We start from the raw sequence: 12,588 nt of genomic DNA, 5'->3' as shown, positions 1-12,588 counted from the left end.
ACAGTCTATACACACACACACACACACACACACACACACACACACACACACACACACACACACACACACACACACACACACACACACACACACACACACAGACACACACACACAAAGGAAAAAAGGCTTCCTGTAAATTAATCATGGACCTTATCCCGACAAGACACCATCAGCCAGTACCTCCCACCCTTACCCAATACTCCTGCTAGGCTAGGTGTAACATGTATTGTACTCTGGGTTCTCAGTGGCCAAAGCAGCAGAGATACAGTAGATGCAGACACCAGTTTATTGTTATAGACGTGAAGCCTATTTCTGTTACTGTAAAGAGCATTTAGGCTGCCCTCTTCACCGTACCAATATAGCCTAGTGTGTCTTTGAGAGCTGTGAGTCTTAGCTAGTGTATCAATGTATTATTTCTTTATAACTCATGCTACTGCTGTCTTTACAGGACACTCATAGAAAAAAAAGTGTTCCAAAAGGGTTCTTCGGCTGTCCCATTAAGAGAACCCTTTTTGGTTCCAGGTAGAACCCTTTTTGGTTCCAGGTAGAACCCTTTTGGGGTTCCATGTTCTACATGGAACCCCAAAAGGTTATTCAAAGGGTTCTCCTATGGGGACAGCCGAAGAACCCTTTAAAGGCCATGTTGCAAGTTACATTTGTAAATGTAAATAGAATATACACCCCTTGTAGATGGGCAATAAAAAACTAAACTTATATTTTTTTCCCCCAGGCTACTAAAGAAAGAAATGTGTGAGGCACGTGCGCTAGTAAGCAACGCTAACTCAAGTGCATGACTGCAGCCTGTGATGTAGCCTGTGACGTTGGTTCAGGTGAAAACTCTGGAGCTGACTGGGGACAACATCTGGTGAAGACGCCGGTTCTACAAACAAGTCGCTATTACTCCTCGGGCCTGAAGTGCTAGAATAAAACTAAAATGATCTGCTTGAAGGTGATTGTCTCTTTTATACATGTACATGGCGTTTATTGGTAAAAGGCATCAAGTTGGCATTGCTAGCTGGCTTCTGACTTATTCATCCTACTTTACTAGCAACTGGCAAGCCGTATCAGGCTGCTTTAGATGTTAGGGGAAAATGAATAGCTATATATGCTAAGCTATCCATCTGATTGATCAAGTTGCCATTGGATACTGCTGTTGGAAAGTTAACTAACGTTACCTAACTCCCACCATCCGTCTGAGTTCACCACCTCAGCTAGCTACAGTGGGGAAAAAAAGTAATTAGTCAGCCACCAATTGTGCAAGTTCTCCCACTTAAAAAGATGAGAGAGGCCTGTAATTTTCATCGTAGGTACACGTCAACTACTTAATTCCCCTGCCTGTTTATTGATACACTGGTGACTGAAAAAGTTGGCAAGAAAAATGCCCCTCTTGATTTCACTCCAAAAGGGTGTGTTGTTTTGGTATAATTTGGCTGAATAAGGCTTGTGCACATTGACATTAACGTTTCAGCAGTTAACTAGGTTACTGACAAGGCCAGTGCTCTCCTACCCTGTTCCTGGAGAGCTGCTATCCTTTAGGTTTTAGTTTCAACCCTAATCTAGCGCACCTGATTCTAATAATGAGCTGGATGATAAACTGAATCAGGTTTAGTTACAACTGGGGTTGGAGTGAAAACCTACAGAAGGGTTAGCTGTCCAGGAACAGGCTTGGACTAGGCTAATTCTTTATTCATGTTTTTTGGTGTTGTTGCATTTCAGATGAAGAGGGGTGCGTTAGATCACTAGAAAAGCAGCACGCAGACAGACCAGGGACCGTAATCACAAAGCATCTCGGAGTCGGAGTACTGTGAATGACTACGTCGACAAGGAGTGCTGGTCCTACATCACCATGCTATTCCTTCTCTGAAGATGCTTTGTGAATACGGTCCCTGGGCCCGAATACCACAGCAGTTTTTCACCACAGGACCGTAAAAGGTATTACAGTCAATGCTTATGAACTGAATATTTGTTTGTGAATTTCGTTTTTTTCATTGACACTAAACATAAGGGTTGACTTGTTCAGCAACATGTGCAGTGAATGCTAACATGGCGTTGGTGATGAAAGGTACAGTGCATTCGGAAAGTATTCAGACCCCTTGACTTTTTCCACATTTTGTTACGTTACAGCCGTATTCTAAAATTGATTAAATTATATATTTTTTCTCATCAATTTACACACAATAGTCCATAATGATGAAGCGAAAACAGGTTTTTATAAAGTTTTGCAAATGTATTAAAAATAAAGAACAGATACCTTATTTACATAAGTATTCAGACCCTTAGCTATGAGACTCGAAATTGAGTTCAGGTGCATCCTGTTTCCATTGATCATCCTTGAGATGTTTCTACAACTTGACTGGCGTCTACCTGTGGTACATTCAATTGATTGGACATGATTTGGAAAGGCACACACCTGTCTATATAAGGTCCCACAGATGAAAGTGCATTTCAGAGCAAAAACCAAGCCATGAGGTCGAAGGAATTGTCCGTAGATCTCCGAGACAGGATTGTGTCGAGGCACAGATCTGGGGAAGGGTACAAAAAGTTTTCTGCAGCATTGATTGTCCCCAAGAACACAGTGGCCTCCATCATTCTTCAATGGAAGAATTGTGGAACCACCAAGACTTCCTTGAGCTGGCCGCCCGGCCAAACTGAGCAATCGGGGGAGAAGGGCCATGGTCAGGGAGGTGACCAAGATCCCGATGGTCACTCTGACAGAGCTCTAGAGTTCCTCTGTGGAGATGGGAGAACCTTCCAGAAGGACAACCATCTCTGCAGCACACCACCAATCAGGCCTTTATAGTAGAGTGGCCAGACTCTAACCCCATAATGACAAAGCAAAAACAGGTTTTTACAAATGTTTACACATTTATTAATAGTAAAAAACTCAAATATCACATTTACATAAGTATTCAGACTCTTTTCTCAGTACTATGTTGAAGCACCATTGGCAGCGATCACAGCCTCGAGTCTTACATTTACATTTTAGTAATTTAGCAGACACTCTTATCCAGAGCGACTTACAGTTAGTGAGTGCATACATTTTCATACTGCCCCCCCCGTGGGAAATGAACCCACAACCCTGGCATTGCAAGCGCCATGCTCTACCAACTGAGCTACACGGGGGTATGACGCTACAAGCTTGGCACACCTGTATTTGGGGAGTTTCTCCCATTCTTCTCTAAAGATTCTCTCAAGCTCTGTTAGGATGGATGGGGAGCGTCGCCGCACAGCTATTTTCAGGTCTCTCCAGAGATGTTCGATCGTGTTCAAGTCCGGGCTCTGGCTGGGCCACTCAAGGACATTCAGAGACTTGTCCTGAAGCCACTCCTGCGTTGTCCTGGCTGTGTGCTTAGAGTCGTTGTCCTGTTGGAAGGTGAACCTTCGCCCAGTCTGAGGTCCTGAGTGCTCTGGAGCAGGTTTTCATCAAGGATCTCTCTATACTTTGCTGCGTTTATCTTTCCCTCGATCCTGACTAGTCTCCCAGTCCCTGCCGCTGAAAAACATCCCCACAGCATGATGCTGCCACCACCATGCTTCACCGTAGGGATGGTGCCAGGTTTCCTCCAGACGTGATGCTTGACATTCAGGCCAAAGAGTTCAATCTTGGGTTCATCAGACCAGAGAATCTTGTTCTGTTGGTGCCTTTTGGCAAACTCCAAGCGGGCTGTCATGTGCCTTTTACTGAGGAGTGGCTTCCGTCTGGCCACTCTACCATAAAGACCTGATTAGTGGAATGCTGCAGAGATGTTTGTCCTTCTGGAAGGTTCTCCCATCTCTTTTTTCTTAGAGACCATCGGGTTCTTGGTCACCTCCCAGACCAAGGCCCTTCTCCCCTGATTGCTCAGTTTGGCTGAGCGGCCAGCTCTAGGAAGAGTCTTGGTGGTTCCAAACTTCTTCCATTTAAGAATGATGGAGGCCATTGTGGTACACTTCCCAGATCTGTGCCACGACACAATCCTGTCTCTGAGATCTACGGACAATTCCTTCGACCTCATGGCTTGGTTGTTGCTCTGACATGCGCTGTCAACTGTGGGACCTTATATAGACACGTGTGTGCCTTTCCAAATCATGTCCAATCAATTGAATTTACCACAGGTGGACTCCAATCAAGTTGTAGAAACATCTCAAGGATGATCAATGGAAACAGGATGCACTTGAGCTCAATTTCGAGTCTCATAAATGTGATATTTCTGTTTTTATAAATTGGTAAAAACCTGTTTTCGCTTCGTCATCATGGGGTATTGTGTGAAGATTGATGAGGATTTAAATTTATTTAATCAATTTTAGTATAAGGCTGTAACTTAACAAAATGTGGAAAAATTCAAGGGTTCTGAATACTTTCAGAATGCACTGTATTCATACCATATCCATTTTACGGACACAGTATATTTGACAATAGTTATCTTTTGTTTGTTTCTAGTCCCATCCTTCAGCTCCACTCAACCCCTTCCACCATCCAGTTTTGATTTATATTTGCCATATATTTTTCAACTCTGCTGTGATGTTTCACAAAAGTTGTGAACCTTTCTATTCTCATTGTTTCTACAGATTGTAAATTAAAGATAAACATTTTTGCTAAGAGTATTTTTATATTATTGATCGATTGACTATGAATTAAATAAAATATATATATATATTTTACGATATAGCCAATTTTGACTTTGTGGATGTGGTAACTAGTGCATAACCAAGATCTAATAAAACATTACATGGCATCCATGTGAATGGAACATTGGGCTGGTGGATGGAGGGAGGGAGGGTGTAAGGGACAGCGAGGCAGGCAGGTAGGCGGGACAGCGAGACAGGTAGGAGGGACAGCGAGGCTGGACAGCGAGGCAGGCAGGGAGGCGGGACAGCGAGGCAGGCAAGGAGGCGGGACAGCGAGGCTGGACAGCGAGGCAGGCAGGGAGGCGGGACAGCGAGGCAGGCAGGGAGGCGGGACAGCGAGGCAGGACAGCGAGGCAGGCAGGGAGGCGGGACAGCGAGGCAGGAAGGGAGGCGGGACAGCGAGGCAGGACAGCGAGGCAGGCAGGAAGGTTGGACAGCGAGGCAGGCAGGGAGGATAAAAAAATAAAAAAATAGCTAAGCTATTATTTATATTATGGCACCATGTATCATCTCACTAACAATTGCTACCTCGACTCATTCCATCATGACATCAATGACAACATGCTCCTTATTTGATTGTAGTTAGCTGCTAGCTTAGCGAGATGCATCCTGTGATTGTTGAGGCCGGGCTAATTTTGTAGCCAAACTGCTTAAAATAGGATGATTACCCTAAGTATCGACTCTATTGCTTAATTCAGAAAGTAGGCTTCCCCTCCGAGTTACAGCTGTAGACGTTAGCTCGCTAGCTAGCTAGTGTGATCTAGCTAACGTGAGCTAGCTAGCCAACCTGCATTGTTTCTGACATGCCACGATCCTGCTTACTTTGAATATGACAGCTATTTAGCTACTCTAGCTAGCTAGATGATAATGGTTTATGATAATTGCAGTTTAGTTTATTATCTAGCTAGCTAACTAGCTAAGTGTAAAACGCTGCTATCTAGCTAACCAACTAGGCAGTTATCAAAGACACTCACTCAGTAACTTACCATACTTGTATGACCAACTAGACATTACTATAGCCAATCTCAGCCGACTCCTTCTTGCCTACTGCCGTCTCTAGGTTTTTTTTCTAGGTTCAAAACAACATGGCTGTAGTCCGGTGCTTCATTGTCAAAAGAAACCCACTCGCACACAGCCATCTGGTGGCAGTCAATGGCACAGCGTTCCAAAAGTATTCACCTGAATCTACGTCAAGCTTGGACAACATTCTATTTCATGTTGTTATGGTGCGTGTGCAGCCCACAAGTATATAATCGATTATATCTCACATTTACATTGAAAAATAAAGTGACAGATTCATTTATACCACTCATTATTGTTAGGTTTTTTAAAAAGTGAAACATGACCTTAAAGGTTCTAGATCGCACCTAAGATGGAAATGAATCCAGTGTGACTACCTCTTTCCCCCCACTCCTCTCTCTCTTTTTAAGCCTCTTTCCTCCTCCATCCCTCTCTCCATCCCTTTCTCCATCCCTCTCTCCATCCCTCTCTCCATCCCTCCTCCATCCCTCTCTCCATCCCTCTCTCCATCCCTCTCTCCACACCCTCTGTTGCTTCTCCTTCTCCCTCCTGACCCTTCCCCTATTTTACTGTTTAAGACATGTAGCCTAGACAGATCAAGTAGAATGAATACAGTGGAATATATGATGCCACACAGAGAATGGACTCAGAGAAAGACAAGAGATAGAGATAGAGAAATAAGAACGAGATAGAGAGAGAGAGTGTAGACAAGAGGGCAGAATTATTTTGCTGTCTAGGAAGTACAGCTTGAGCAGAACTCGCTCTTATTGGCTGTCGGGGGAGGGGGGGTAGCTTGTCGTTTGAGCGCTAAGCGAATGTGTCAGTGCCAAGGGCAAGGGGTCTTTCTGCAGGAACCAGCTCTATCACGGGAACAACGAACACACCACCCCCAGGGCCTCAATGAGTGGTGTGTGTGTGTGTGTGTGTGTGTGTGTGTATGTGTGTGTGTGTGTGTGTGATAGTGTGCTTAGAGTGCTTGTCTGAAAAGTATTCGTATGTGTGTCGGGTCTGAGTGCGCGTGTGTGTGTATGAGTGTCTGTTTGGGTGGGGGGTGGGGTATATGCGTGAGTGATTGTAGAAAAACAAGAGAGCAATACACAAGACTGGGGTGACCTGAGGCCTCGACTGTGTCTCAACCATGGCCTGACTGAACACCCCCCCACACACACACACACATATACACACACACAGAGAGACTCACACGAAGACACACACATGGACTGGCTTTCAGACACACACATAATCACACACACCCTGCTGATCCTGTCTGCGCTCCACAATCCTCTCTCTCTGAGCCTCCAGGATGCATGTGGACATTTTGCACTAAATATTTAAAAAATATTTTAAAAAATATTTAAAAAATCCACGCCTCCACACCAGCACACACACACACACACACACACACACACACACACACACACACACACACACACACACACACACACACACACACACACACACACACACACACACACACACACACACACACACACACACACACAGTGTGAGTCAGACAGACGGATGGACAGCAGATGAAGGTAGATATGACACTGATAAATCAGCCACATAGACAGGGACATGATATAAATCAGCCACATAGACAGGGACATGATATAAATCAGCCACATAGACAGGGACATGATATAAATCAACCACATAGACAGGGACATGATATAAATCAGCCACATAGACAGGGACATGATATAAATCAGCCACATAGACAGGGACATGATATAAATCAGCCACATAGACAGGGACATGATATAAATCAACCACATAGATAGGGACATGATATAAATCAGCCACATAGACAGGGACATGATATAAATCAGCCACATAGACAGGGACATGATATAAATCAACCACATAGACAGGGACATGATATAAATCAGCCACATAGACAGGGACATGATATAAATCAGCCACATAGACAGGGACATGATATAAATCAGCCACATAGACAGGGACATGATATAAATCAACCACATAGATAGGGACATGATATAAATCAGCCACATAGACAGGGACATGATATAAATCAGCCACATAGACAGGGACATGATATAAATCAACCACATAGACAGGGACATGATATAAATCAGCCACATAGACAGGGACATGATATAAATCAGCCACATAGACAGGGACATGATATAAATCAGCCACATAGACAGGGACATGATATAAATCAACCACATAGACAGGGACATGATATAAATCAGCCACATAGACAGGGACATGATATAAATCAGCCACATAGACAGGGACATGATATAAATCAGCCACATAGACAGGGACATGATATAAATCAGCCACATAGACAGGGACATGATATAAATCAGCCACATAGATAGGGACATGATATAAATCAGCCACATAGACAGGGACATGATATAAATCAGCCACATAGACAGGGACATGATATAAATCAGCCACATAGACAGGGACATTATATAAATCAGCCACATAGATAGGGACATGATATAAATCAGCCACATAGACAGGGACATGATATAAATCAGCCACATAGACAGGGACATGATATAAATCAGCCACATAGACAGGGATATAAATCAGCCACATAGATAGGGACATGATATAAATCAGCCACATAGATAGGGACATGATATAAATCAGCCACATAGACAGGGACATGATATAAATCAGCCACATAGACAGGGACATGATAGAAATCAGCCACATAGACAGGGACATGATAGAAATCAACCACATAGATAGGGACATGATATAAATGAAGACTGACAGACAGTGAAGAAACACTGGAAGAGAAAAAAATGAAAAAAATGAAAGAAAGAAAGAAAGAAAGAGTGAAATGTCTGTTTTTCTCCCTCTTATAATGTGACCCCTGTCATTGTGTTGTCAGAGAATAGACTTAAGACGAAAGCACAAAGCCGTTGATTTGCCGTTGGTTTGCCGTTGGTTTGCCGTTGGTTTGCCGTTGGTTTGGCACGGTTTGTTTTAGGCACCACCCGGTAGGCATCTGACTTTTCGTCCGTTTCTACATGTAGAATCGGTTTGCACTCAGTTTGCAAATTACTGCCGGCACTCTGTTCAGTAGGTGCTAAGTATTCTCGGCCGGTGTGACCGCGCCTTTAGAGAGGGGCTATCTGTCTCTCTCTCCCGACTCTCTCTGACTCTGCCATAGGGGGCGAGGGTACAGGGCATCAGCCCAAGACAACACAAACTACTAAGTCCCCATTCAATGTCACCAAGCCAGCCTCCACATTACTGGGCTTCCTTTACCTTGTTTACAAACATGTGCCTCAAAAGACAAGTGAACCGTCAGAATGTCACCAGAACGTCCTCTGTCACGTAATCAATGTGAATCCTCCGGGTTTTAATCTGATCCTGACGGATCCTCTGAAACTGTGAGAAGTGACAATAACAACTGTCACGGACACAGCAGCTGGGCCTGTTTTTCATGTAATGCTATTTTAAGCTACTGTAGGTTTCAAACACCAAATGTAAAGACAATAGAATGCAGGCCTATGGCAAACTCAAGTATACACACAATGATGTCACCTCCTTCTGTCTTCTCTCTCATTGTCCCACCTATCACTCCTTTTCTCTCTTTCTCTCCCTCTCTGTGTTATCACCACCAGCCGTCTGTGTTCACTCAGGTGAGACTGAGAGCTGGTGAGATTGACTGGTGGGTTTGAATGAGACTGAGAGCTGGTGAGATTGACTGGTGGGTTTGAATGAGACTGAGAGCTGGTGAGATTGACTGGTGGGTTTGAATGAGACTGAGAGCTGGTGAGATTAGAGTCAGTAGTGGTTCAAATCACATTTGTAGTTAGAATTATATTATTTGATTGACTGGCTGAGTGATTTATGTATTTTCTGTCTGTCGTTTTTAGATGGAGAGGTCGGAGACTGTGTGTCAGTACCACGGTGTGAGTTACCTCATCCTTCACGAGCTCCAGCTCCTCCAGGACAGGTTGGCCCAGGTGGAGAGAGAGCTCCAGAACCAGAGAGGGGCCGCAGAGAGAGAGAGAGAGAGCCCAGAGCGAGCTGCTGGAACTGGGCAGAGAGGAGTGGGAGAGGGCGCTGAGAGAAGAGATCCAGAGAGGAGCCACAGAGAAAGAGAAAGTCCCGAAAGAAGAACTTGAAAAGAGGAGTGAAGATAGAAGGAGATGCCTTAGACAAAGAGCTAGAAAAAAGGAGTGAGGAGAGAGAGAGCCTTGAGAGAACAGCTCGAAAGAGGAGTGAGGAGAGATGGAGAGTCCTGAAAGAGGAGAATGAAAAGAGGATTGAGGAAGGAAGGCGAGAGAGTCCTGAAAGAAAAACAGACCTGTTACTGTAAGCAGCCTCTATACTTGGCAGCCGACACTGATTATGTTCTATATTTCACTACAAAGAGAAGGAAAGAAGAGAGGAGAAAAGATTAGTAGTGAATAAATGGCCACGTATTGGTTGATTGATTTCACTGAAGACATATGACTTAGCTTTAGATCTTTGCACAGGGAAAAAGCCTGCATATAACGCCCATATTCACAGCAAATTATGGCCTGCATGCAGTAGTCTATACAATCCCCTGTTGTCTGTACTGGATATCGTACATGACATATGTTCTGGCGTAGGCCTATGTGTGTATCATGTGTGTTGATCTGATGTCTCTATAGCTAGTATGAGCGTGTCCTTGTGTTCTTGTGTTTTCTATCCCCAGTGTGAATGCATATTTAATCATACTGAGTGCTGGGACTAACCCACGCACACCCATACGTCTCGCTCTCTCTCTCTCTCTCTCTCTCTCTCTCTCTCTCTCTCTGTCTCTCTCTCTCTGTCTCTCTCTCTCTCTCTCTCTCTCTCTCTCTCTCTCTCTCTCTCTCTCTCTCTCTCTCTCTCTCTCTCTCTCTCTCTCTCTCTCTCTCTCTTTCTCTCTGTCTCTCTCTCTCTCTCTCTCTCTCTCTCTCTCTCTCTCTCTCTCTCTCTCTCTCTCTCTCTCTCTCTCTCTCTCTCTCTCTCGCTCTCTCTCTCTCTCTCTCTGTGACGCAAGCAAGCATGTCAGTGTAATTGTAGATTTACTGTATATCTCACTGTAAATATCTTCTTCTCACTATCGCCTTTCATATCCCCATTCTAGAAATAGGGAGGAATGTCAGTTATAGAAACAGAGTGTTGGAGAGTAGCCTATCTATTATAGAAATAGAGAGTTGTAGAGTAGCCTATCTATTATAGAAATAGAGAGTTGTAGAGTAGCCTATCTATTATAGAAATACAGTGTGGAGAGTAGCCTATCTATTATAGAAATAGAGAGTGGGAGAGTAGCCTATCTATTATAGAAATAGAGAGTGGGAGAGTAGCCTATCTATTATAGAAATACAGTGTGGGAGAGTAGCCTATCTATTATAGAAATAGAGAGTGGGAGAGTAGCCTATCTAGTATAGAAATACAGTGTGGGAGAGTAGCCTATCTATTATAGAAATAGAGACTGGGAGAGTAGCCTATCTATTATAGAAATACAGTGTGGGAGAGTAGCCTATCTATTATAGAAATAGAGAGTGGGAGAGTAGCATATCTATTATAGAAATAGAGAGTGGGAGAGTAGCCTATCTATTATAGAAATACAGTGTGGGAGAGTAGCCTATCTGTTATAGAAATAAAGTGTGGGAGAGTAGTGTAGTATATTAAGATTATGACTATTCTAGAGGAACAAAGAGGGGATGTTTATCTTAGTTCAAAAGTAGCCATTTGTAGGGTGACGCCCCAGGGGAGACAGGTGATTGGACAGCAGAGGGAGCAACCGATATTTCTGCATTGTTTATAAGTATATGCTGGAGGCAGGGGGTGTTAGAAACAGACAGATTATTTTGGGACGCTGTTTCTCCAGAAACTGCGGGTCTGTAAATTTATGCTGACATCTTGTGATATGAATAAAACTTCTAATCAAAGTGCAGCCTTAGCGGACTCTTTGTTTGACAGCAATAATCACCAGCATTCGACGCGACACGACAGTAGCCTATCTCTTATAGAAATAGAGAGTGGGAGAGTAGCCTATCTATTATAGAAATAGAGAGTGGGAGAGTAGCCTATCTATTATAGAAATAGAGAGTGGGAGAGTAGCCTATTTGTTATAGAAATAGAGAGTGGGAGAGTAGCCTATCTATTATAGAAATAGAGAGTGGGAGAGTAGCCTATCTAGTATAGAAATAGAGAGTTGTAGAGTAGCCTATCTAGTATAGAAATAGAGAGTTGTAGAGTAGCCTATCTAGTATAGAAATAGAGAGTTGTAGAGTAGCCTATCTAGTATAGAAATAGAGAGTTGTAGAGTAGCCTATCTATAATAGAAATAGAGAGTTGTAGAGTAGCCTATCTAGTATAGAAATAGAGAGTTGTAGAGTAGCCTATCTATTATAGAAATAGAGAGTGGGAGAGTAGCCTATCTATTATAGAAATAGAGAGTTGTAGAGTAGCCTATCTAGTATAGAAATAGAGAGTTGTAGAGTAGCCTATCTAGTATAGAAATAGAGAGTTGTAGAGTAGCCTATCTAGTATAGAAATAGAGAGTTGTAGAGTAGCCTATCTATAATAGAAATAGAGAGTTGTAGAGTAGCCTATCTAGTATAGAAATAGAGAGTTGTAGAGTAGCCTATCTATTATAGAAATAGAGAGTTGTAGAGTAGCCTATCTATTATAGAAATAGAGAGTTGTAGAGTAGCCTATCTAGTGTAGAAATAAAGTGTGGGAGAGTAGAGTAGCCTATCTATTATAGAAATAGAGAGTTGTAGAGTAGCCTATCTATTATAGAAATAAAGTGTGGGAGAGTAGCCTATCTATTATAGAAATAAAGTGTGGGAGAGTAGCCTATCTATTATAGAAATACAGTGTGGGAGAGTAGAGTAGCCTATCTATTATATACAATGCATTCGGAAAGTATTAAGACCCCTTGACGTTTTTCACAATTTGTTACGTTACAGCCTTATTCTAAATTTGTTTCAA

At 43.1% G+C, this 12,588-nt stretch overlaps 1 long non-coding RNA gene across 1 annotated transcript in view; it reads left to right on the top strand.

Moving 5' to 3' along the window:
* The window catches only part of LOC121568291, a 36,214-nt gene extending 26,559 nt beyond the window's left edge, over window positions 1-9,655 (top strand). Inside the window, exons 2-3 of the long non-coding RNA XR_006001227.1 lie at window positions 731-949; window positions 9,507-9,655. This is a non-coding gene — a long non-coding RNA (uncharacterized LOC121568291). The remainder of the gene's footprint in view (window positions 1-730; window positions 950-9,506) is intronic.
* The last annotated feature ends 2,933 nt before the right edge of the window (window positions 9,656-12,588 follow it).

This window comes from Coregonus clupeaformis, chromosome 6, assembly GCF_020615455.1.
Source record: "Coregonus clupeaformis isolate EN_2021a chromosome 6, ASM2061545v1, whole genome shotgun sequence".
Taxonomy (NCBI): Eukaryota; Metazoa; Chordata; class Actinopteri; order Salmoniformes; family Salmonidae; genus Coregonus; species Coregonus clupeaformis.
The sequence above is the reverse complement of the archived record's forward strand: the minus strand, read 5'-3'. Positions and strand labels throughout refer to the sequence as shown.